We start from the raw sequence: 26,231 nt of genomic DNA, 5'->3' as shown, positions 1-26,231 counted from the left end.
GTGAAACAATAGGTAAATAATTAACACAATACAATAACTTTACTCATAAATAATACTCCTTTATTTAATCATCAAATGTTAATTACAATTTATCTATTACGCATTTCGAAGCTATCTAATCTAAACGAATATCGTCCTTTAGTCTAATGCTCCTAGTGTGTTGCAAGTGCTTAACCCTACTTAGTCCCTTCGTAAGGGGATCTGTTGGGTTATCCTCTGACGATACCAACTTCACAATGAGGTGTCCTTCTTCCACCCAATGTCGAATAAAATGATATTTCCTGTCGATATGTCGAGATCTACCATGATCCCTCGCTTCCTTGGTTAAGGCAACCGCTCCTTCATTATCACATAAAATTTCTATAGGCTCCTTTATGGCTGGCATAACTCCAAGGTCTCCAATGAAGTTCTTTAAACCATATCGCCTCCTTTGATGCTTCGCTCACTGCTATGTACTCTGATTCTCATGTTGAACTAGCTACGATCTCCTGCTTGGAACTTTTCCACGTCACTACTCCTCTATTCAGGGTAAAGACCAAGCCCGACTGAGAACAGAAGTTGTCCCGGTCGGTCTAAAAATTGGCATCACTATACCCTCTCAACCTTAGGTCATCACTCCCACCGAGGGCTAAAAACCATTTCTTGGTCCTCCGAAGGTACTTAAGAATATTCTTGACTGCGGTCCAATGTGCTCTACTAGGGTTCCCTTGATATTTGGTGAAGGGTCTAATTAATGGTTTGGTTTAGGGTTTTGTTGTAATAGGTTCTTTTGTGTCATTATGCAGTTTTGGTAGCTTGTAAAGTTGTTTACGGCCAGACTGTGAGTTTACGACCGTAAGCCTGTTTATGGCCGTAAACCCAAGGCCGACCCAGGTCCACTATATATAGATTCTAGCTAGGTCATTTTATGGTTATTGATGCCACCGAGTTTTCGGCTGCTATTCCACAAGTTGTACCAGACATTTTTGCTAATAGAAGCGTGTGCAAGCTTGTTTAGATTTATGTTTCTACTTTGTTCTTGTTATTATTGATTGTGTTGATTGTTTGATCACTGCTAAGATCCGTTTCAGGACCTTACAATTGGTATCAGAGCTAAACCAGTGTGAAAGCATCCTATAATCGATTTTTTTTAATATGTTCTTCGTTGTTTACGATTAAAGTTGGTGCCTACTGCGAAAGGGTTTCAAGCTTAATTCAAAAATCACATTTTTCTCGAATTTCTGGGAGATTACGGCGAGAGCTTACGGCCGTAAACACAGATGAAGACCGCAAACTCAACTCAATTCTTGAACCGTAAACTTGGTTCTTAGACCGTGAATAAAGCATCTTCAATAACCGGAAACTTGGACTCATTGACCGTATACAGAAACTGCAATCTATTTACGACTGTAAACCCTCGATCGTAAATAGAGTTTACAGCCGTAAACAGTCCTTTGACTGTGAGCTCTTGTTTGACCGGAAACTTAAATATTATTTAAATTAATAACTTAATTTCTACCTAAATTAATATTAAATGGATTCACAAAGTCAAACACATCACCATGAGCTGGACTCTGTAATGGGCACAACCACTCGAATTCCAAGATTGTTGTCTGCTGAGGGTTTTCCTGAATGGAAGTACAAGATAGAGAAGTATATTAAAATGAAGGACTTCAAGATCTGGAGAAGAATCATCAAAAATCCTGTAAGAATAACCACCACTGTTGCAGGGCAAGTGGTTGACAAAGCGGTTGAAAATTACACTGATGAAGACTTTGAAAAGGTTGAGGAGCAGGAATGGGCTTTGGCCACTTTGACCATGGCACTTTCTCCGGATATAGCTTAAGGTTTTGGGGAGTACACTTCTACTAAGGATTTGTGGGAAGCCCTAATTGAGGTATATGAAAGGAATGAAGACATGAAGGAGAGTCTCCAAGATATGCTGCGAAAACGATTTAACATGTTCAGCTACATTCCTGGAGAAACTCTGGAGGCATAGCTGCATCGATTCACAACTTTTACCACTGAGATGACTGTAGCCAGGATCTTTTTCACAAAATCTAAAATAAAGAAAAAGCTATTGAATGTTCTCCCAAAGTCATGGGACATGAATGTGGCTGTTATTATGAAAACCAAGGATCTAAGTTGGCTCACTCTTGCTGAAATGATGGCGGTCATCAAGGCCTGTGATATTGATGACAAACAGCGAGAGCTAAATCATGTGAATTCATACTCAGATGCAAACCTTGGGATCTCATCTAACAATGCTCTTTCATCTCTCACCTTTTCTTCTGCAGGTCAACCCTTTGCTGCTCAGCAAGCTCAGATTTAGTCCTTTTCCTCTCCATCAGTTACTTCACTTCTTGCTGCATCAGCCATGCCATTCTCTTAGAACCAATCATTTGTTGCTACTCAAGCTGCTTCTCCTTCTAATGTGGCTTCCTCCTCAAATGGTAAGGAGGGTGATGAAAATCTTGCTCTTGATATAGGGCTCGTTAACTGCTACAATGCTCTTGTAGCCGGAGATCTTCCGCCCCAATTGTCATTTGCTGATATCGATCAAATTCATCCTGAAGACGTAGAAGAAATGGATATCACATGGCAAATTGCAATGGCAGTTTTCAGGGCAAAGTAGTTTGCAAAGAAGACCGGGAAGAACAACTGGGGGATGAGTGTTGATAAGAAAGTAGGGTTCAGCAAGGGAAAGCTGCGTTGTTTCAACTGCCATGAGCCAGGTCATTTTGCTCGTGAGTGTCCGAAGCCGGACAGAAGATTAAACAATGACCGAAAAATGGTTGCAGTAGGAAACAATCAGAGCGGTGCTCAATTCAACAATGAGACGGCTATGGTTGCACAATCATTTGACTGGGAGGATCAGATGTAGGCCATGAACATATCACCACCTGAAAATGCTCATTTGGCTCAGGTTGGCGATGATGCTTCCGCTGAGAGTGTTGCAACTGAAGATCAAATGATGGAGCTGCAGTTTCCACTGATGGTCTCTTCGTCTCCTGAACTAAAGAAAAATGAGGTAAGTCTGCATTCATGCTCTCAAGCTTGTATTGATTATGTTAAAATTCTTCATGAGGAAATTGAAACACTACGTAGAGAAGTAGAGGACCTTAGGTATGAGGGTTATCAACTTAGAAATGGACAAAAACCTCTTAAGGCCCAGTTAGAAACTAAAATAATGGAATTTAGAAGACTACAGTAATAAATGTGAAAATTATGACTACATAAAGAGACAGAACGCTGAGTTAGTTACTGAACTTGAAACATTAAAGCGAAAATTTGAAACTACTGATTTTGATTTTAGAAAATTTGATGTATCAAGTGAGGTAGTTTCCAACATGATAGACCACTGCTAAGTTTCAACCTTTGTCCAAGGAGGAGATTTCCAATGAACCATCCATGGTTTATGGTAAGCCATCTGGTTTTTTTTGGGAGGATTTATTAATGTTGAAAGTACTAACATTTCTACTTATCCTGCAGATCAATCCTTAAATCAGTCAAAGCATGAAGTTGAAGGATCTGTTTCTGAAAATGAAACTGAGTCTAAACCTGAAGTTTTAGTTTTAAATAAAGACTTTAATTTTTCTGATGTTGCAAGCGACAATGTTTTTTGTGATGTTTCTGCACGTTATAATACTGATTTGAATGGTTTTAAAGTGTTTAATGATGTGGTTGGCAATTCTAATGTTTGTGATGATACTAATGAAAAACCACCATTTTCACAAGTTTCTCCACTTGATGCACCCTCGCTTGTCTCACAACCTAATTCTTGTTCATGTTCATGTGAGAAAAGAAAGGGTGTTGGTATGGAAAACAAATTTGAAAAATGCAGTACAGGTTTTAACAATAACAAACAGATTTGTCTCAATTGTGGTATTAGTGGTCATATAGCTAGGAATTGTCCTAATAGAATGTTTGTACATTTTGAGTCATCAAGAGGAGAGAACAAATTCAGAGGAAGGTCTTTAACTAGAAAGTCCTCTAGAACTCGTTCTCATAATGATGATTGGAAGGACGATCTTAGTAGTAAACAAGCTTTTTTTCAAAAGCATAAAAAGGTCATTCATAACAAAGTCCCAAACAGTTTGCAAAAATCGAACATGGCTAAGCCAAGGTCGGTTTCATCAAGAAGCAGCAATGGGTCTTCAACCAATTCTGGTAGAAGACCCAAGTGCTCAAGTCAAACTGATAAAAATCCTATTTCAAAACCACCCAGGACTATTAGAAAACCTAATTATCAATGATTTCCCAAAATAACCTCCAATCCATCATCTGTATCCTCTGAAAAGTTAGTAAATAATGATAAATCTGATAAGGCAACGGGACAACTCAAGAAAGTAATGACCTGGGTTCCCAAATCTAAATGAACCCGCATATTTTGCAGGTACAGTTGTGGGGGAATGTCGTCAGACCTTTGTTCGTTGACAACGACTGCTCCCGACATATGACAGGAGATATTGCCCAATTGAACAACATTCGATCTTTTAATGGGGGATATGTTTCCTTTGCGGGTAGAGAAGGTGGCAAGATCACTCAAAGAGGAACCGTCACAAATGGGGTGTTAAGTTTCGATAATGTCAACTTTTCTCCTGAATTAAAGCATTGTTTGTTGAGTGTGTCTCAGATATGCGACAAAGGCTATTCTACACATTTCACTGATAAGGAATGCATGATTCTCAAGCCAGGCTTTATCATCCCAGAAGAGTGGATTCTTGTCAAATCTAAAAGGGATGGGAATGCTTACATCATTGATATGAATAGCAATCTTCCAGAACAAGTTACGTGCCTCTTTTCAAAAATCTCAGAACAAAATGCAATATTGTGGCACCGAAGACTCGGTCATGCTAACGCTAAAAAATTGAATCGTCTTGCGAAGAATGAGATGGTCCGTGGTTTGCCTGTCAAAGACTTTATAACTTTTGAAAAGTGTGTGTCATATGCCCAGGGTATGCATCATAGATAACGACACCTGCCAAAACAGGTTAACTCGATTAGTCAGGTGCTTCATTTGCTACATATGGATCTTTTTGTACCAGTCAACGTTCGCAGTATTAACAAAAATTCATACTGTCTGGTTGTGATTGATGATTTCTCTCATTTTATGTGAGTTTTCTTTCTATCCAACAAAGCTGGAGTTGCTGATCTAATTAAGAAATTTATTCTGTTGATTGAGAACCAAACTAACAACCGGGTGAAGGCGCTTTGTACTGACAATGGAACTGAGTTCTAGAATTCTACTCTGGATCATTTTTGCACAGAAAAGGGTATTATGCGTCAATACAGTTCCGCTCACACTCCTCAACAAAATGGTGTAACTAAGAGGAGAAATAGAACTTTAAAAGACGCAACAAGGACGATGCTGTGTGACTCCAAGCTACCGATTTTCTTTTGGGACGAGACGATTAACAATGCTTGCTACGTTCAGAATCACGTGTTGATCAACAGAGCACATATGAAGACCCCGTATGAGATTCTATATGGTCACAAGCCTTTAGTCAGTCATTTCTGTGTATTTGGCTGCCCTTGCACCCTTCTTCACCTAGAGAGCAACCCAAAGTTTAATGCCAAAGCTGATGATTATTACTTTGTAGGTTATGTTGCACGCACTGCTTATAGGGTCTACAATAAGAAGACAAAGCAGGTTGTGGAATCTTATGACGTGCGTTGGTTGGAGGAGAATGAGACGGATGCTCGAGTGGGTCCGAATTGGTTGTTTGATTACACATCACTTTTCAAATCCATAAATGTGTCTTCGTGTAGCTCATTTGGATCTGTATCTGGTTCGAAGAATGTTTCTGAAGACGAAGATGAAGAAGTTGTCTACAGACCCCCAACGGTATCCTCTTCACCGCCTAAGGGGGAGTTCTCTGCTTCACCTGATGGGGAGTCATCTGTACAACCTGATAGTCCAAAATCTCCAGTTCAGCATGATACTCCTGATGCTGGATCTACACCACTTACTCCTATAGAAGGAGAGTTCATGTCTAAAGATGCTTCAACTGTCACTTCAACCTTTATGAAACTACTCTTTCCTAAAAACATTTATAATGAGTTTGTAGCAGAGTCGTCTGGTGTGGCACAATCAGCAAATGAAGGAGGTGTCAATATTAATAATCTTCCTATCTCGCTTAATGATATTAGCCAAGAGATACCCTAAAGGATTCAACGTGATCATCCGATCGAGAGCATCATTGGTCAGTTGGGCGAAGGCGTTAATACCAGAAGTCAGAGTGGAGATGTCAATACATGTCTTTACTCTTGCTTTATCTCTTAAATAGATCCCAAGAATGTTGAAATGGCTGTGAATGAGCCCAATTGGGTAGATGCAATGCATGAAGAGTTACATCAATTTGAAAAACTCGGGGTTTGGAAGTTGGTTGAGTTGCCAATGGGTAAAAAGTCTCTTGACACACGATGGGTCTATCGAAACAAGCATGATGATTCAGGGGTTATAGTGCAAAAAAAAGCTAGATTGGTGGTTCACGGGTTTCGACAAGTCGAGGGTCTTGATTACACTGAGGTTTATGATCCAGTAGCTCGCTTGGAGGCTATTCGTATCTTCCTTGCATATGCCTCATACATGAACTACATTGTTTACCAAATGGACGTCAAGACAGCCTTCTTGTATGGCAAGGTGAAGGAAGAAATCTACGTTGACCATCCCCATGGGTTCATTGAATCGAAGTTTCCTAATCATGTATACAAGTTGGACAAGGCATTGTATGGGTTACATCAAGCTCCTCGAGTGTGGTATGTGACTCTAACAAAGCACTTGCTCGAGCATGGATACTCTCGTGGCACTATCGATCAAACTTTGTTTGTCAAGCATGTTGGTAATGATCAAATTCTGGTTCAAATCTATATTGACGACATTATTTTTGGGTCGACCAGTCCTCAACTTTGCAAGGAATTCGAAGGTGTTATGAAAAAGCGGTTCGAGATGAGTTTGTAGGGGGAAATGACCATGTTTCTGGGGCTTAAGGTCAAACGAAATTCAATCAGAATCCTGCTACATCAACCCAAGTATGTGGAGGATATTCTTGAGAAGTTCGGGTTTCAAGACGGTAAATCTGCATCGATGCCAATGGCTGAAAGACCTCTTCTGACTCCAGATACTGATGGCGATTCTGTAGATCAGACTCTCTACAGAGCGATGACCGGATCGTTGATGTATCTTACTGCAAGCCGTCCAGACATCATGTTTGCAATTTGTCAATGCGCACATTATCAGGCTAATCCTAAAATTTCACATCTTATTGCTGTTAAAAGACTTGTTCGGTATACCAAAGCCAACCAAAAATTGGGTCTTTGGTATCTAAAGAATTCTGAATTTGATTTATATGCTTTTGCTGACAGTAATTATGGAGGCTGTGAGCTTGACAAGAAATCTACTTCAGGAGGGTGTCAATATCTTGGTGACAAACTAGTGTCGTGGCAGCGCAAGAAGCAGCACACTGTCTCAACCTCAACAGCTGAGGTGGAATACGTTGCTCCATCTGCTTGTTTTTCTCAAGTTATCTGGATCCAACATCAGCTGTTAGACTACGGTTTGAATTACTTAGAAACCCCCATTTACTGTGATAATGAGGCCGCAATTCAAATTGGCAAAAATCTTGTCCAACATTCTAAAACCAAGCACATCTATATTAAAATTCATTTCATCAGAGATTGTGTAACACCGTAAATTTCAAAACAATTTTTTCAATTAAAAGTAATCGTTTAATTCTTCAAAACACTTTTCTTAAAATCCCAATCGTAATCGAATTACAAAACATAACTCCATTTTCACTTGCATAATAAACCAGGATCCTCAAAACATGACTCTTTCTCTGGTGTGTACAATCGAGTCGGTGCCGTCCCGTGATCCTAAGAGAAACCTGAAATACATAACACAAAACACTATAAGCACGAAGCTTAGTGAGTTCCCCAAGATACCACACATAAAACATATTAGCCACTCGAGGCTATAACTCTGTGGGTCCGTGGACCCTACTCTGTGAGCCTTCTGGTTCTAACTCTGTGAACCTTCCGGTTCTAACTCGGGAACTTTCCGGTTCTAACTCTGTAAACATGCACAACATAAATCACATAGAAATAATGGAGTACAACACATAACATACATAGCATACAAATACTCTGTCACATAACTGTGGTTACCTACTCAAGGTAAACTATAGTGAAAAGACTCACCTGGCAATCAGAAAGCAATTATCTACACATGCGAACCTCATACTCGCCACCGCCTAACACCTAATGCAATTATCTCTAATTAATACTTGAAGTCCCAAATCTAATTAACCAGCGATTACTCTTTCCCTCTCTAGTCAGGTAATGGGTAAAAGACCATTTTACCCCTCCCTGACCTCTATTACCTCTGTTGACCAAAACTCCCAAAGTCAACATAAGACAACTCAAGTGAAGAGTCAACACTGACCAAACTCAGCGAGTACACAAGAGTGACTTGGCGAGTCCATGCGGGTTCTCTAAATCCTTTTTAAACCTCTTAGACACGACAAGTTCCCTCTCCACTCATCGAGTTACTCGGCAACGAATCGCGGGGTAACCCAGACTCGACTCGTCGAGTCTGCCTATGGATTCTGCGAGTTGCTCCCATGACAACCCTCATCTGACCTTCTAAGGTCAGATCTGCTTCACCAAACCATAGATCTAACTCCCTCAAAGCCAATAACCACCAAAAGGTCGAACCTTAGGCAATCATGCAAGGTTCTACAAGCTCATTTGTGTGAAACCCTTCATTACATAACAACCCTAGCTCAAAACTCCAACTAGAATGCATAAAGCAGAATGGAAGGGACTCTATTGACCTCTTTGGGTCTAGATCTATGGCTTCACACTCAATAGGACACTATACTCCACAAATCAAGCCATAAAAGAAGCTAGAAAACCCTAAAATCACCAATCTTACCAAAAACAGAAAAGGGAGAACGATTTGATACCTCTATGGTGAAGATACAAGCTCAGAAGCTCTGAATCGACACCCCCCTTGACCTTCCTTTGTTGGAAATGACTAACCCATTGCACAACCACCTCAAGAATGCTCCAAAATGGCTCTTCTTCACTCTCTCAGCTCTCTGGTTCGATAGGAGTCTCTCAAAGGTGTAGGTGGCCACCACTGAAGGCCATAAGGGCCTTTAAATAGGTCCCAAACCCGGATAAATAGGGTTTTCCTTAACAGCGCCGACTCGGCGAGTCCAAATACCCGACTTGTCGAATCCCTTTATTAAACTGGTCCCCAAAACGCGATCGTACTCGACGATTTGAGGCGTCAACTCGTCGAGTCTCCTCATTCCCCAATATAAAATACTCAAATTCCCATACCTGGATATTTGGATGTTACAATTCTCCCCCACTTGAATTAGATTTTGTCCCCGAAATCACTCCTGAACCACCCAAAAACATAAATCATTAACCGAAAGGCACCACCGAAATGATCCTCATACTGCCCGGATATCTTTCTCTAGAGACATCCAAAATCACATGGAACCTCCAAAACAAAGTCTAAACCAACACTTTTGCCGCTAGAAATACACCTTCCCAATAACCGGAAACTCTAGTGGCCCGAATCGCCTCCAGACCGCCTACTCGAGCGATCACCATGATAATTGCTCCTCGAATAACAACCCTGCTTTCTCACTGGTTTTCCGATTCTCATACGACCATATCCAACAACCGACTATCTCTCCTCCAAACTGTTCATGCCATAACTGACGAACCCCACCCCTACGAATAAAAGGGTTCACACTCCATCGGGGCACATCTTCTAAAATTGCTATCAGAAACTGACCAAACAGAAATCCCGATACTCTGCCCTCAGACACAGAAGCATAACAATGCTTGCTTAGAAGTGTCCTCAACATCTTATTCATAAGCCTTCGCTCTAAATTCCATATCTCTTTTAACACCACACAAGGTCTGACCTCAGCTAAAAAAATTAAACCTCCATGGTTACCCATAATCATGATCCAAAATGTCTCACTGAGTTCCTCCTCGCATCAACTATCTCAGCCCAATGGCACACCAGTCATGAAATTCTCATTAACTCATATAAGGGCTGCAACCCAACCGAAGATCAACTCAACCCCGACCTCGGATGTTAGTTGTGCACATCTCATGTGCATCTCGCGATATCTCTTGTACCCGAGTGACCTATACAGGTAAAATTATCCGACGATAACAATACCTCCCATCCGAGAATTTACCTCAGAAGTCTAGAATCTCATCTTGTTATCCTCCCACTATCAAAGCCAAACTCAACTCGAGAGTTTGGGTCCAACCCAAAGTTGAAACCTTGTGTCCCAAAAACACTGGTCTCATGACTCACCCTCTACCACGCGCGAATACCATTTCCCAATTTCCTCATGCTGCGACAAACACAACTCAACTCAACTCAAAATATAATAATTCCCGAGAGAGAAGGAGATCCCCGTCTCGCCCCTCGCCTAACCACCAAGCTCCAATAACTCGATACTAGGCTACTCGAGCCTAAAACTCCTCCGCATCATACTCTGATCGGAGAACACTTCATCATCACACTCTCTTGCCGCCTAGAATACTACGGCTCCTCAACATCGCCAAAAGCTTCTGACCAGTGAGTATTACTGCTCCCCGTAGCATCACAACACCCTCTAACCAGTGCATACTACAGCTCCCCGTAGCATCACAACATCCTCTGACTAGTGAATACGATAACTCCCCGTAGCATCACAACATCCTCTGACTAGTGAATACTCCAAATACCCGTAGCATCACAACACTCTCTGACTAGTGAATAATACAACTCCCCGTAGCATCACAACACTCTCTAACTAGTGAATACTACAGCTCCTCGTAGCATCCCAACACTCTCTAACTAGTGAATACTACGGCTCCCCGTAGCATCACAACACTCGCTCCCATTACCCCATAATCTAAATCTCATACCACACCACACTATGTCCACTAGCTCATGCTCAATGGACTATCATAGTTATCTACACACTTGCCCCAATTATACATCATAAATTATGACGACAATCTTCATAATAAAATACCTCTTTCTTCAGAAAATCCACATTCTTAAATAATCCTTCCTGATGACAACTCCCAAGGCTCCCACTGGAACCATAGATACTTGATACACCACAATTCGTCTCAACTCAAGATTCTCGAATAACTCTGAAATCAAGATATCATACCCGGATACCTCGGAACACCCCAAGAGAACATCACAAGATCCTACCACAACCATTGATCTCCTGCCCCAAGCATCATGTAGATACAATAATACATTTCCTCTGAACCCCATAATTAGATCTTCATTTTTCCCAATGCGCAACTTCGGTGTATCCAATTACTCAATTGGAACACGAGAAAACGCTAACGCTATGGAATACACTGATAATTCTCCAAAACCCTTTTTCCTACCACTCAAAATCCAAGCAAGAATACACACACCGACCTGGGAGTTGGATGCTGAATGATTCTCTACCTACTTGCAAAGACACTGACCACTACCAGGTTTCTGACCATTGACCACCTGCCGTGGAGACATTCATCCTTCTCAAACAAGTACTTCCTGCATTAGCTCACTCTGACCCTTTCCTCGATCACCAATAACTTTGGTCTCATGAATTCTTACCGCAGATCTCTATACCCCACTTAAAACCGTTCTTGACAAATCGTTGCTTTCTTCCATACGATACCTAGTTCTCCCCAACTCAGGGTTCGTGTAACACCCCAAAAATACGAGCCAAAAATTTCATTTTTGAAAACATATACTTAGCAAAACATTCAAATTTAAACGTTTACTGATCATAACATTTTATAAAGATATCGCATGTCTGGAAAAACATTTCATAAAATATAATAATGTCAGAGTACAAATCCCCATGAAGATCTCATGGTGCGGAATACGGAGCATGTGTGTGATGGGCCGCTACCGCGCCAGCTCTTTCCCCTTCGAAAAAGAGGTACCTGAAACCAAAACTGAAAACTGTAAGCACGAAGCTTAGTGAGTTCCCCCATCATACCGCATACCATACAATCGCATATCATACATATCGCCAGGCATTTCTGGGGCACCCGTGTCAAGCCATTCTGGGGTTATGACTACCCATATCAAGCCATTCTGGGGTGCTGACTACCCTTCGGTCCTAACGACCGAACCTCGGGGACTATTTCACCCCCCACTGCTACTATCACATATATCATAACATAACATATTATCAGACATATCTGGGGTGCCTGAACGACCCTTCGGTCCTATCAACTGAACTCGGGGACTGGTCCCTTCCTACTACCTCTATCTCATATAATATAACAAGCCATCATGCAATCATATAATCATACACTGTCAGACGTGTCTGGGGTGTCTGATAACCCTTCGGTCCTAACAACCGAACTTTACTACTATCACATACAACATATCATGCTAGCATATAACCTATCAGGTAGTAGCAAGCCTAGATGATATCACAAAGACAATCATCTATCATACGTACCAGGTTCTTAGATAAATTTTACGTACCAGGAAACAGGTTCTACAAATCTCCCCCACTTATTTTAGACTTCATCCTTGATGTCTGCCGCTCGATCCTGGAACAACTCTGGGTAATGCTCCATCATTTCTTCCACCGGCTCCCAAGTCCATTCTGAACCCTTGCGGTGCTGCCATTGCACCTTCACTAATTCCACCCTCTTGTTCCATAGATCCTTCAACTTCCGGTCGAGGATTGTGACTAGGCGCTCAATGTAATTCAGGCTGTCATCAACCTGTATATCCTCTAACGACACCACCGTTGAATTATCCACGAGGCACTTCCGCAGCTGGGAGACATGGAAGGTGTTGTGGATCTGACTAAGCTCGGCTGGCAGATCCAGCCTATATGCCACCTTGCCCACCCGGGCTACAACCCTGAACAGACCAATGAATCTCGCGCCCAACTTGCCCCGCTTCCTGAATTGAATGACGCCTTTCCAAGGCGACACCTTCAGGAGAACCATATCCCCGACCTGGAACTCCAGGTCTGATTGACGCTTGTCGGCGTAACTTTTCTGTCGACTCTGCGCAGTCTGAAGCATGCTTCGAACCTGCTAGATCCTCTCGGTCGTCTTGAGCACCACCTTAGTGCTGCCCATTACCCTCTGGCCAACTTCACCCCAACATATCGGGGTCCTACACCTCCATCCGTACAACATCTCGAATGGGGAATGGTCAATACTCGCGTGGTAGCTGTTGTTGTACAAGAACTCAGCTAACGGAAGATAGGTATCCCAGCTATCACCGAAATCTAACACACATGCCCGCAACATATCCTCCAAAGTCTGGATGGTCCGCTCACTCTGACTATCCATCTGCGGATGAAAGGCGGTGCTAAATTTCAGACGAGTGCCCAACTCATCATGAAACGTCTTCCAAAACATGGAAGTGAACCTCACATCTCGATCTAATATCACCGACACTGGCACCCCGTGCCTTGGCACTATCTCCCTAATATAGATATTGGCCAACTTTTCAGCCGAGATACTCTCCTGAATCGGAATAAAATGGGCGCTCTTGGTCAACCGATCCACGATGACCCAAATCGAATCTACTCCTCGCGTTGTTCGAGGAAGCTTAGTGATAAAATCCATTGTAATATCCTCCCGTTTCCACAATGGGATATCCAATGGCTGCATCTTGCCGTGCGATCTCTAATGCTCGGCCTTGAACTTCCTGCAGGTCAAACACCGCTCGACGTACCACGCTACATCCTGCTTCATGCAAGGCCACGAATAGCCTAGGCGAAGATCCTTATACATCTTCGTCGCCCCTGGATGAATAGAGAATCGGGATATGTGCACCTCCTCCATCAAGATTTTGGCGTACGCCTCCATGATATGGCACCCACACCCTACGGTGTAGTGTCAATAACCCCCAGCTATCATAATCGAAGGAGGTGACTTGACCCACTATTCGCTCACTCTTCTGATGTTGCTCCTTCATAGCCTCCTGTTGAGCCTTCCGAATCTGCTCCAACAGGGGAGTCACCACAATTATCCTCATGCAAATTCCCCTGATCGGCGCCGCCTTGCGCCTAAGCGCATCGGCCACCACATTGGCCTTCCCTGGGTGATAAAGGATCTCGCAATCATAATCCTTCACCACGTCCAACCACCGATGCTGACTCATGTTCAGATTCGGCTGATCCACGAGGTACCTCAAACTCTTGTGGTCAGTGTAAATGGTACATCGAACCCCGTAGAGGTAATGCCGCCAAATCTTGGGGGCGAAAACCACCACCCGCAACTCTAAATTATGCGTTGGGTAGTTTGCCTCGTGAGGCTTCAGCTTCCTTGAGGCATAAGCAATGACATGACCCCTCTGCATCAATATCATGCCTAAACCTGAGATGGATGCATCACAATATACCACAAAATCCTCCACGCCCTCGGGTAGGGCTAAGATCAGCGCCTCGCACAATCTCTGCCTCAGAGTCTCGAACGCTGCCTGCTGCTCAGGCCCCCATCGAAAGACCACGGCTTTCCTAGTCAACCTTGTCAGGGGTAGGGCTATATTGGACAAATCCTTAATGAATCTCCGATAGTATCCTGCTAATCCTAGGAAACTCCGAATCTCAGATGGAGACTTCAGAACCTCCTACCTCATGACAGCCTCCACCTTGGCTGGGTTTACTGAAATCCCATTCTGGTTGACGAGGTGCCCAAGAAACTGAACCTCGCGCAACCAAAACTCACATTTGGAGAACCTGGCGTACAAGATCTCCCTCCTCAGGGTCTCCAAAACCTCTCTCAGATTCTCCTCATGTTCCTCCCGTGTCTTGGAATAAACCAAGATGTCATCAATGAAAACTATAACAGACCGATCCAGCATCGGCCTGCACACGCGGTTCATGAGGTCCATGAACACGGCAGGAGCATTGGTGAGCCCAAAAGGCATCACCACCAACTCATAATCGCCATAACGCGTCTGAAACACGGTCTTCTGTATATCCTCTTCTCTAACCCTCATCTGATGATAGCCTGAATGCAAATCGATCTTGGAGAACCAGGATGCTCCCTGCAACTGATCAAAAAGGTCATCAATCCTCGGGAGTGGGTAACGGTTCTTCACCGTCACCTTATTCAGCTCCCGGTAATCTATGCACATCCGATGCGACCCGTCCTTCTTCTTCACAAACAGGATCGGGGCTCCCCAGGGTGAACTGCTCGGACAAATAAATCCTTTGTCTAGCAGCTCCTGCAGCTGCGTAGACAACTCCTGCATCTCAGGCGGAGCCAACCGATAGGGTGCCTTGGCTATCGGAGCCGCACCAGGAACTAGGTTGATCCTGAACTCTACTTGACGCTCCGGAGGTATCCCAGGAAGCTCTTCCAGGAACACATCGGCGTAGTCTCGCACCACTGGAACCTCGCTCACCGTCGCTTTACCCGTCTCCCAGGTATCCAGAACGTAAGCGACATATCCCGTGCAACCCTGCTGAAGGTAGCGCCTAGGCCTTGCTGCTAAACATATTGTAGGTCCACGTTGCGGCCTCTCACCGTGGATCACCAATTCTCCCCCACTCGGGGTCCTGATCCGCACTAGTTGCTGGGCGCAATCTATCACCTCCCCATTAGGGCTCAACCAATCCACGCGTATAATCACCTTGTTCCCTCGCAATGAGATGGGAACCAAATCTACCAAATAGCGCTCCTCAAATAACCTTAGGACACAATCCCTGAATACTGCGGACGCTCGCACCGGTCGATCGTTGGCAACCTATACCTCTAAAGGGCAACCCAAAAGGCTTGAAGCCTCAGTAAACCTCTTGCTAAGTGCAAGGGAAACAAATGATCGGGTGGCACCCGAGTCAAACATCACCTGAACAAGCATACCGTTCACATGGAACGATCCTAAAGCATATACACGGAGCATATATCAATATTATAGCATCACAAAAAATAAAGTAGAGGGAAAGAATCATACCCGTCACCACATTGGGTGCGGCGTGTGCCTCTTCTACAGTAAGCTGAAACGCCCGACTCCTCACCACTGGAGCCTCTGCCTTGCGCTGCCAGCCTTCTGTAATCCGCAGGGGAGCTGGAGCTGGCGCCTTAACCGGCGTTGGTGATCTCAACTGGGGGCAATTGGCCTTCTTGTGGCCCCTCTGGTTGCAGTTGAAACACAACAACTCAGACGTCTGTATCACACGTGCAGGGGCAATACAATCCCTGCTGAAATGCCTCGACTTGCCGCACTTATAGCAGCCCGACGATCCCAGTCTACATGCCCCCTCATGAGGCCTGCCACATTTTCCTATAGCGGCTCGGTCCTGACTGGCCTTTCGGCCTACCATCTGATCCCTTGGGCTTCTTCCCCGAAGCTCCACCTGTCTGTCCCTCCTCTGTCTTCCTCTTCCGAACGTGCTCCAGATCTATCTCTTTCTCCCTCGCCCTGGCAATCATAAAGTCCAAGGTAGGGCAAGCTAAAAAACTGACATGCTCTCGAATATCAGCTCAGAGCATGTCATGGTAGCGGGTCCTCTTCATGTCCTCATCACCCGCACACTAGGGCACTAATAATGCCCTCTCCCGGAACTTGGCGGTGATCTCCGCCACAGTCTCCGTCGTCTACTTCATATCCAAGAACTCCCTGGCCAGCTGCTGAAGCTCGACAGTCGGCGCAAACACTGTCCTGAACCTGGTCGCAAAGTCCGACCATGTCATAGCCTCGACAGCCGAGGCTCCCAACAAGTCGCTCACGGACTCCCACCAATCCCTAGCTCGATCTCGTAAACACCCTGCCGCAAATCTCACCTTAGACCCCTCATGACAGAAGCTAATCGTCTGTGTAGACTCAATGTCTGCAATCCACCGTCTGGCAGCTATGGGGTGCTTCGCCCCATGAAAATCCGGCGCACCACTGCCCCGAAAGACCTTGAAGGACAGTGTGCGGGGTCTTGACTGGCCAGATGCCATGTCGCTCATGAATGCCCTGAGGTGATCCTCCATCATCTCCAATATCCCTTCCTTGATCGACCCGAAGATAATGGGGGTCGACTCAAAGATGCCTCTGGTGATCTCTGATGCGATGAACTCGCGTAGCCCCTCATCTACTGGCTCGGAACCTGGTCCCGAACCCGATCCCTCTGCTTTACTGCCAAGTACTGCCCTTGGCCGTAGTACCACCATTCTGAAATACAAAAGATATAACATCTATTAGTGATACTGATACCTCTGGAGGGATCACACCTACTACAAGTTCCCTGGTCTTATCTTGGCCTTCCTCGGTTCGGGTACGGATCCTTTACTTTCAGTAGTACGGGCCCATACTACCTTCCACATCTATCCGTACCTTTTCCAAAGACTGCCTTGACTCTACCAGGTCCCTTCCACTACCGCTGATCACTGCTACTCTTATCCTAGGCTTTCCCTAGGAAACCTCTGACTCCACCCATCCTAGTCCTCAACTGTTGAAGGTCTCTTTGTGATGCCAATTAGCTATTACTTGAATACAATCACATGCGATGAGGCTTGGATAATCCTTCAAGTAAGGGACTCATCCCTACAACGGTTAGGACTCAAACAAGAGCTACGCAATAGGGTCAAATCCAACACTCTGAGATTATTCATCCCTGATCACACGTGACTTTAACGTATTCACCTAACAGCTAACTCCCATCACTCAAAGCCCACATAGCACAAAGCAAACATAATTTGGACAAAAGGAAACAATCTTAAGCAACTCTATCCTCGTAGAGAAAAACTGAACTAGCATGCAATGATAAACTCGTACTATCAGGAATAACCTAAACAGGCTACCCTACTGCTGTCTACTCAATTCTAGCATGCAACTTTTCATATACTGAAGCACATAAAGCAGGCACATAAGGCATCACTCCTAGATCCTTAGTCCTATTCTAGCATGCTGTTCTACAATAACTGATAAACATATATAAACTTGTATGGGTACATTGGGGAATACTTACTTGAGCTCGGCCGGTCGCGCACATCACACACTTCGTTCCTTCTTTAAAACTCTTTACTTAGCTTTTCAGAAAGTATTTTCTTCTTTAAAATCTTTTAATCCCTTGATTTAAGTTCAGACACCCCTAAAGGCGTGTCCGAATCCCTCAAACCATGGCTCTGATACCAACTTGTAACACCCCAAAAATACGAGCCAAAAATTTCATTTTTGAAAACATATACCGAGCAAAACATTCGAATTAAAACGTTTACCGATTGTAACATTTTATAAAGATATCGCATGTATGGAAAAACATTTCATAAAACATAATAATGTCAGAGTACAAATCTCCAGGAAGATCTCATGGTGCGTAATACGGAGCATGTGTGTGATGGGCCGCTACCGCGCCAACTCTTTCCCCTTCGAAGAAGAGGTACCTAAAACCAAAATTGAAAACTACAAGCACGAAGCATAGTGAGTTCCCCCATCATACCGCATACCATACAATCGCATATCATACATATTGCCAAGCATTTCTGGAGTGCCCGACCTACCCGGTATGACCATTCTGGGGTGCCGACCTACCTGTGTGAAGCCATTCTGGGGGTGCTGACTACCCATATCAAGCCATTCTAGGGTGCTAACTACCCTTCGGTCCTGACGACCGAACCTCGGGGACTCTTTCACCCCCCCACTGCTAGTATCACATATATCATAACATAACATATTATCAGACATATCTGGGGTGCCTGAACTACCCTTCGGTTGTATTAACCGAACTCGGGGACTGGTCCCCTCCTACTACCTCTATCTCATATAATATAACAAGCCAGCATGCAAACATATAATCACACACTGTCAGACGTGTCTGGGGTGTCTGACTACCCTTCGGTCCTAACAACCGAACTTTACTACTATCACATACAATATATCATGCTAGCATATAACATATCAGGTAGTAGCAAGCCTAGATGATATCACAAAGACAATCATCTATCATACGACTCCTACTGGTGGGCCGACATTGTGGCCTTAGACCCACGGTTACTGGAAGGTAACTCACCTCGTAGCTACTGATCTGTGTGGGAACGGTCTGTCTGCTGTTGCTGCTCCAGAAATCCTCCGGCTGTAATTCCGACCAAACACTTAGTCAAACACTGCTAACCGCCTTCAGGGTAAATTGTCCATTTACCCTTAACAAGTCATGAGTCAAGTCACAATCAACTGCCAGATGACCAGACTCGCCGAGTTGGCTTGCCAACTCGCCGAGTCGCTTTCTCTATACCCAAGGCCAATAATCCTTCATCCTACTCGCTGAGTTGTATGAACAACTCGCCGAGTTCACCTTCATCCGAAGAACACTCTAAGCTGTGACTCGCCAAGTTGTTCATGAGGCAAGAAGATTGCCATGAACTCGCCGAGTCATGGCATTGACACACCGTGTGACTTTATGAGTGAGTCTAGCTTCCAACCCACTGAGTCACACCCTATGACTCACTACTCCAACTCGCAAACACGAAAAAGGGGAAAACCCGGGGACTCGCGACCCGACTCGCCGAGTCAGATGAACGACTCGCTGAGTCTGCCACATGAAAATACTATACACATGATTTTTCTTGAATCCAGCTCATGCAATTCATAAATCTGGGTTCCTAGGGCCTGGTTTACACGTAAAGTTTCCAACCTTACATGTAAATAAACATCCATGAGATTTTTAGGGCTCAAAGTGCACCAAAAGGTTAGATCTAGGTCATTCAAGCAATTTAATCCCATAAAGGTTATAGATCTGAGCTTCTGGAGCTCAAACATGACTAGATCTAACGGATAATCAACCCATTATGAATTCTACTTCATGCAAAAGCTTGGAAAAGGTTCAAGAAAGACTTTCATGGTGCTACAAGGGAGAACAAGCATAAAAACAGAGGAAAAATGAGTTATACCTCAAGGGAATCACTGATATAACACCAATAAGCCTGGCCTCCTTCTTCTCTTCTTGATCTACTCTTCTTCCCTCTCCAAATCTTCAAGAAAACACACCAAAATGCTTCAATCTCACAAGGAACAAGCTTAAACGAAGTATAGGGCTCTGAGGGTGAATGGGGGTGAGCTTGGGGCGGAAATGAGGGGTTTAAATAAGGTTCAAACCCTTGAAATTTAGGGTTTTAATAGACAACGGTGACTCGCCGAGTCCAGAATATGGACTCGCCGAGTCGCCAACTTAAACGTGTTCTCGGACCCCGTCCCTACTCGGTGAGTCGGACCTACAACTCGCCGAGTCCAAGGTTAAAAATAACAAATTCTTAGATAAATTTTACGTACCAGGAACCAGGTGCTACAGTTAGAACCATCACCAATTGGCACACAACCATCCCACAAACTATTTTCACCAGCAAAATCGCACCTGCCCCTGGAAAGTGCTACGCAACGCCCGATAATCCCCTTTAAGGAAATCAATCGATCTCATATACTCTGAACCTCAGATGAAATCCTCAAGAACTTCTCGTCATGACTGCCTCTAGTCGTTCCAAGTCTCGTACCAATCCAATACCAAACAACTCAACTGTCCAATAACATCACTGGCTCATAGAATGAACCACGAAGTCATCATACTCCCCCACCTCGACCCGTCAATTAACGTTCCAACACATGGATCATCCCAAGAATAGGGACCCACTCGCATATTCAATACCAAAATTGATAGAAAAAACCACTACACTGATAAACTCGACTGGACTCCCCACTGATACCACTACAATACGCCCTACTATACTCAAATAGGTGTAACGTGGTCCTCGACTATTTCAGTCCTAACTGCCTATATGCTCATGATAAATCTCTACCTCGCAGCACACATACTACCTGATACTCTGGTGGAAAATCATCATCAATGACAACCTGCATGGTTTACCCCCCAAACCCAAAACGTAAACATCATGCTTCTCATGTTTCGCACACGAACATAAATAGCAGCACCCAGGTCATAGAAGGTGACATCTCCTCTATCGACTGATTGCTCAACTCAGACCGAAATTCTCCCCTCCTTTTGACTCCTTACCAAAATACTCTGAAAGGCTCTCGACCTCCCTCTCAAGGGACGCCTCTTCGAACTTAATCATGACCGGATAACCGGAGAACCACAAGCATCATTCAGTACGAACCATGGTACTCATCCCATGACATCTCTTCTCAATATGCTCCGGTGTATGGTACCCGAACCATAGCATCACTCCTCCATCTGTTCTGATGTATGGTACTCGAACCATAACATCACTCCTCCATCCACTTCGATGTATGGTACCCGAACCATAACATCACTCCTTAATCCACTCCGATGTATGGTACTCGAACCATAACATCACTCCTCAATCCGCTCCGATGTATGGTACTCGAACCATAACATAACTCCTCAATTCGCTCTGATGTATGCTCGAACCATAACATAACTCCTCAATACGCTCCGATGTATGGTACTCGAACCATAACATAGCTCCTCAATCCGCTCCGATGTATGGTACTCGAACCATAACATAACTCCTCAATCCGCTCTGATGTATGGTACTCGAACCATAACATCACTCCTCACTCTGCTCATTAGAACCTTCAGAATACTCCCTGTATCAAGTATGGGTCCTCTGCTTTAAGTAGTACGGGCCCATACTACCTGCCACATGTACCCATACTTTCCACACGGACCATCCCAGAGCTCCTAAGCAGCTGCTCGACCTTCTCGTTCACCAATCCCCAACGAAATTCTCTACTCTGCCAGTGCACTCATCTGGCTAAGGTTACTCCCTAGGCTCTTCCTAGATTCCCACACTTTTCTGCCATCAGTTGCTGAAGAGCTCCTAATGATGCCAGCCATCTACCTCCTGAATATCGTCACATTCACTTAGTAGCTGACTCCCATCATTGAGAGCTCCACAAAGTACGAAGCAAGCAGCATTCGGGCATTAAAGCGTCCTCTTCAGCATGAAAAACCTCCTTAGGTTATTATCCAGTCGCTTTCCTCATAGATGATGGATATCATTGAACTCTAACAACTCCGCCCCACGTAGGCATCTGGCTACCCTCTTAGTAAGCTCCTCATATGCTCATATAGATACCTCTTCCATATTACTCCCATACTCGAATCCCCTAAAATTTTTTCCTGCTGGACACTCTCACTTAGCACATACTCGAAAGCACATCACATATATCAGCAACCCAAGGCTAAGGCATCACAAATCAGGCCACTCTAGTCCTAAAATATGAATTGCCTAGCCTGCCTCTAGCATGCATAATATCTCATAAAATGTATCACAAATATCTCATAACACAAAATAAAGGTGTTTTGGGAAATCACCGTTCGGGCTCTAGCTGATTGTACACACTAATCCTTTTTCTTTCTCTTTGAAACTCTTATTGGCTTTATAAAAACACTTTTTAAAAAAAAAAAATTGTCTTAAATCCTCAGTTTGAGTCCTGATTCACCTGAAGGTGCATCCAAATCCCTCAAACCAAGGCTCTGATACCAACTTTTAACACCGTAAATTTCAAAACAATTTTTTCATTTAAAAGTAGTCGTTTAATTCTTCAAAACACTTTTCTTAAAATCCCAATCGTAATCGAATTACAAAACATAACTTCATTTTCACTTGCATAATAAACCAGGATCCTCAAAACATGACTCTTTCTCTGGTGTGTAAAATCGAGCTGGTGCCATCCCATGATCCTGAGAGAAACCTGAAACACATAACACAAAACACTATAAGCACGAAGCTTAGTGAGTTCCCCAGAATACCACACATAACACATATTAGCCACTCGAGGCTATAGCTCTGTGGGTCCATGGACCCTACTCTGTAAGCCTTCTGGTTCTAACTCTGGAAATCTTCCGGTTCTAACTGTATAAACATGCACAACATAAATCACATAGAAATAATGCAGTACAACACATAACACACATAGCATACAAATACTCTATCACATAACTCTGGTTACCTACTCAAGCTAAAGTATAGTGAGAAGACTCACGTGGCAATCAGAAAGAAATTATCTACACATGCGAACCTCGGACTCGCCACCGCCTAACACATAAGGCAATTATCTCTAATTAATACTCGAAGTCCCAAGTCTAATTAACCGGCGAATACTCTCTCCCTCTCTAGTCAGGTAATGGGTAAAAGACCATTTTACCCCTCTCTGACCTCTGTTACCTCTGTTGACCAAAACTCCCAAAGTGAACATAAGACAACTCAAGTCAACGGTCAACACTGAGCAGACTCGGCGAGTACACAAGAGTGACTCGGCGAGTACATATGGGTTCTCTAAATCCTTTTTAAACCTCTTAGACATGACGAGTTCCTTCTCCACTCGTTGAGTTACTGGGCAACGAATCGTTGGGCAACCCCGACTCGACTCGTCGAGTCTGCCTATGGACTCGGCAAGTTGCTCCCATGACAATCCTCATCTGACCTTCTGAGGTCAGATCTGCTTCACCAAACCATAGATCTGACTCCCTTAAAGCCAATAACCACGAAAAGGTCGAACCTTGGGCACTCATGCAAGGTTCTAGAAGCTCATTTGGGTGAAAACCTTCATTACATAACAACCCTAGCTCAAAACTACAAATAGAATGCGTAAAGTAGGATGGAAGGGACTCTCTGGACCTCTTTAGGTCCATATCTATGGCTTCACACTCAATGGGACACTATAATCCACAAATCAAGCCATAAAAGAAGCTAGAAAACCATGAAGTCACCAATCTTACCCAAAACATAAAAGGGAGAACGATTTGATACCTCTGTGGTGAAGATGCAAGCTCAGAAACTCTGAATCGACACCCCCTTGACCTCCCTTTGCTGGAAATGACTACTCCATTGCACAACCACCTCAAGAATGCTCCAAAATGGCTCTTCTTCACTCTCTGAGCTCTCTGGTTCGATAGGAGTCTCTCAAAGGTGTAGGTGGCCACCACTGAAGGCCATAAGGGCCTTTAGATAAGTCCCAAACTCGGACAATTTGGGTTTTCCTTGACAGCACCGACTCGGCGAGTCCAAATACCCGACTCGTTGAGTCCCTTTATTAAACTGGTCCCCAAAACGCGATCCTACTCGACGAGTTGAGGCGTCAACTCGCCGAGTCTCCTCATTCCCCAATATAAGATACTTGAATTCCCATACCTGGATATCCAGATGTTACAGATTGTTATGAACATTCACCCATCCGGCTGGAACAGGTTCTCACTTCTAATAATGTGGCGGATCTATTCACTAAACCTTTTAACAAAGCTCGATTTGATGTGCTTGTTGGATTTTTAAAAATGATTCGTTTTGAGGATTAGGTTTTTCTTTCTTATTTGTAATTTTTTAAAGTTTTTCTTTATTTTTCTAATTTTTTTAATTTATTTTCTGTTTTTGTAAGTAGGTTAGTTTAAATTTGCGCATCTTATTTACTTTTTATTTTCATTCTCACCCATGCACAAATTTAGGCGGAGAATTAATCAAAAATCCAAAAAAAAAAAAAAAATCCAAAAACAATAAAAATCCAGAAAATTAAAAATGTTGCTAAAAGTCTTGTTTTTAGGTGTTGTGATGGGAAATTATATTATAAGTGATAACGGGCAATCTGAATCTGCGTAACTTACCAAAATTGAATTGTCTACACTCTGTGCTCGATGCGCTGGTAGGCACGAAAGATTTTAAATGGACTTGACTAGGGAGAGTTGAACTTAAGGAATTTAAGGACTTGAAAAACATTGATCTAGTTAGATCCGTTTAGCCTGAAATTACGACGCTCAGATAGGTTGAGCAGGGAGATGTACACGAGAATCTACCGGTCACATTAAAAGAATCCATATCTAGAATTATGGATTAACTTTTCCTCAATGTGCGGATTCTATCCTTAATTCTGGTTTTGATGGGGTGACTGGGGAATTCCGATAAACTAGTTCTGTAGAAGGTTATTTTCATGCTTTCTGTCTCTTAGTCATATGTTGCCTCCTCTGCGTGATCGAGAGATCCGACTTGGACTGTAACATATGCAATTCTATCTCTATGCGTCTTCTCTCTATGCAATTCTTTCTATTTGTTAGCTACATACTGTCTCCTTTGCGTGACTCATAATCCGACCTGGTACACAATATATGCAACATTCTCTTCTCAATCCCTCTGCGTGATTGGAAGAGATCCGACATGGATGTATGACATATGCATTCTAAATCTATCTTCTCTCTTAATAATTGTCTACTCACCCGGTGTAAGGAGTATTCTGGAAGTCTTTGATGGCTGGAGCATACCAGGAAGCGGGAAACACATTCTAGTACAATTAAAAATTGAACACATACAGATTGTCTGTAGATCTTGCTGCTCAATTTAGGTGGACAACAATATCCCTGGTTGTAGTTAGCTAAATGGTCCCAAGGAAATTTATTTAAGAATAAGGGCTAAAAATGTCATGTCATTTGTAAATTGTCAAAAATTCTATAATATATTTTTCGTGTTTAAGTGAACCACAATACTGGCGATAGATCAGATGAAGATGTGAAAATATGGGTACCGACAAGTGGAATAGGACTGTCCAACAACTTTGATCCCAGTGTCACAAAATTATTCTTAGTAATTAAAATATTTAGGTTGTATATTTTATTCTATTTTATTTAATTTTAATTTTAATTTTAATATTATTTATTCTTAATTGTTAAAATATAATTGGTATTTTTAAAATTTTTGCAAATAAATTTTATTTTATTTTATTTTATTTTAATCCTCAAAAAATGTTTTGTTTTTGAAAATTTTGAAAATATTGGACTGTAACTTACAATGTGTGTTGAACAGGTAAAAAGATCAAGGGTATAAAAGGAGTTTACAACCGGAATCACCTTCATTATTCCATTTCCAACCGCAAACTCTACTTCTCTCTCTCTTTTCGAATTTTTTTTCTCGTTTTTTTTTATGTGAAATTGCTCCGATCACTTCGAAGGTATCATGTTTTCGACCAAGGATATGCGTTTATTTCATAAATTCAACGAGTTTTGAGCCTAAAATCGACGAAAAAGGGATTGTCGGGGTTTACGGCCCAAGCTTACGGCCGTGAAGACTTTACGGCCGTAAACTCCGTTTGCGGCCATAGGCTTACGGTCACGGGTTTACGGTCATAAACCCCCTTCGATCGTAAACTTCCCTTTGACTTGAAATTAATTAAAAAAATTAATAATTCATATTTGGTCTCGAACTTAAATCATTTAAAATATTAGTTGCTCAAATTTCTCTCTTGTCTTACTTGGTATGTTTTAGTGCAGATAAAATGGCAGCAT

Source organism: Lactuca saligna, chromosome 8, assembly GCF_052625555.1.
Source record: "Lactuca saligna cultivar CGN05327 chromosome 8, ASM5262555v1, whole genome shotgun sequence".
Lineage (NCBI taxonomy): Eukaryota > Viridiplantae > Streptophyta > Magnoliopsida > Asterales > Asteraceae > Lactuca > Lactuca saligna.
The sequence above is the reverse complement of the archived record's forward strand: the minus strand, read 5'-3'. Positions refer to the sequence as shown.